Source organism: Silurus meridionalis, chromosome 14 (assembly GCF_014805685.1).
Source record: "Silurus meridionalis isolate SWU-2019-XX chromosome 14, ASM1480568v1, whole genome shotgun sequence".
Lineage (NCBI taxonomy): Eukaryota > Metazoa > Chordata > Actinopteri > Siluriformes > Siluridae > Silurus > Silurus meridionalis.
This window is the reverse complement of record NC_060897.1, coordinates 8,339,441-8,341,358: the sequence shown is the minus strand read 5'-3', so window position 1 is coordinate 8,341,358 and position 1,918 is coordinate 8,339,441. Positions and strand designations below refer to the sequence as shown.

The following is a 1,918-nucleotide window of genomic DNA, read 5'->3' as shown; positions in this document are numbered from 1 at the left end:
GATGTAGGTGTGGAGGCCTGAGGTGCAGTCAGTGTTACAATTCATCCCAAAGGTGTTCAGTAGGGTTGAGGTCAGAGCTCCATAGCAGGAGATCTTTAAAGCAGGAGCTGGCTTTGTTTACAGGGGCAATGACATGCTGGAACAGATTTAGGTCTCCTAGTTCAGGTGAAGGGAAAATTTCATGCTATCATCTAAAGACATCCTATAAGGTCCCCTGGTGGTCTAGTGGTTAGGATGTGGCGCTTTCACCGCTGCGGCCCGGGTTCGATCCCCGGTCAGGGAACCGACCCCAGCCACTCTTAGTGCCTGTCCCAAGCACGGCTAAATGGGGAGGGTTGCGTTAGGAAGGGCATCCAGCGTAAAAACATGTGCCAAATCAAACATGCCGATGATCCGCTGTGGCGACCCCTAATGGGAGAAGCCGAAAGAAAGTATCTAAAGACATCCTATAAAACTGTATACCTTCATCTTTATGTTAATAATTAAGCGAAAGAACCACATAGCTGGGAAAGTAAGTGTTAAACACTGTCTATAATAAATAAGTGTCCCAATATTTACAACAGTGTGTATTCATGTACTTAAAGTCACACACAATCAGGAATTGGATATTTTTTCCATACAAAATATAAACAAACAGGATTTTTATGAACAAAGCTTTGGTTGTTTAAATGCTCCTGCGAACAACTTCAGAAAATCAATTAGTTCTCATTCAGTTTGCTAACTAAAGCACAATGTGGTAGACCCCAGAGTCGAAGCATTATACTTTATAATTAAAAAGTTAAAAGTGGTCACATAGTGGGGGGAAAGAAACTACAAATCACAGTGTATAGAATCAAGAATCCATTGGTAATCGAATCACACTGTGTGTGAAAATTTAATATGAAATTATCCATGTGATAAACAAACTACAACCACATCTGATTTAATTACACACATTTCTATAGATCTGTTTATCTGATCACATACTAGAGGCTCTAGAATAGTAATGTTACTTTCACACAGACACGCTAGTCCTGGCTATTCTTGCCTTTAAGTGTGCGTCAATCCAAATATCCATCTCATTCAAAATCCCATCAAAGCTAATTCTTTTCCTTTACTGTTTTTCTTTTTTTTTTTTTACTTTATGTACCAGCACTCCTCTTTTGGGGTGATTTACATTCAGCTCAAAGTTTTCATTAAAATGCAAAATAATTTTTTCCCCTTCCTTTCATTTATTAATATTTTTTTGCTCTCAATTTTTTTCCCTCCTCTTCAATCTTGTAAATCCCTCGGCAGTTGAGAATTAGCTTTGCTTGCAAAGCTTCTTGTCTCATACACACATACCAGCTCTTACTGTCACCTTCTAGCCCCAATTCCTCATCCACTGTGTTACTGATCACCTTTAAAAGAATCATCATTTTGGATACAAATAGTGTTATTTTTACTTCTTGACCAACAAATACGTTATGAGGACAAAACGTCGTGGACACCAAAATGTGATTTTTGAGCATCCCATTTGATTATGTTACACTAGATTTTAGACATTTGTGCTCATTTAGTCATAAGGGTGTTAGTAAAGTCAGGTAATGATGTAGGTGAGGAGGCCTGAGGTGCAGTCAGTGTTACAATTCATCCTAAAGGTGTTCAGTAGGGTTGAGGTCAGAGCTCCATAGCAGGAGATCTTCAAAGGCATGGAAGATCTTGAGAGGCATTGTCAGGCTGGAACAGATTTGGGTCTCCTAGTTCAAGATTGCAACCAAAGAAATCCAATACAAATGGATATTCAGTGCCACCTAGATGAGGATTGGTTCCCTGTTAAATCTGGTTCCTTAGAAGGTTTTTGCCTCATGCCATGTCAGGGAGTTTTTCCTTGCCGCAGTCACCACTGGCTCACTCATTAAGGACAAAAGTATTCATTCTTTTATAACGGCTTTATCTC

The 1,918-nt window shown here is 39.5% G+C and overlaps 1 non-coding gene across 1 annotated transcript; it reads left to right on the top strand.

Moving 5' to 3' along the window:
* Positions 1–210: 210 nt before the first annotated feature.
* trnae-uuc lies at positions 211–283 on the top strand. The gene has a single exon. It is a non-coding gene; the product is annotated as a tRNA-Glu (tRNA).
* Positions 284–1,918: the final 1,635 nt, after the last annotated feature.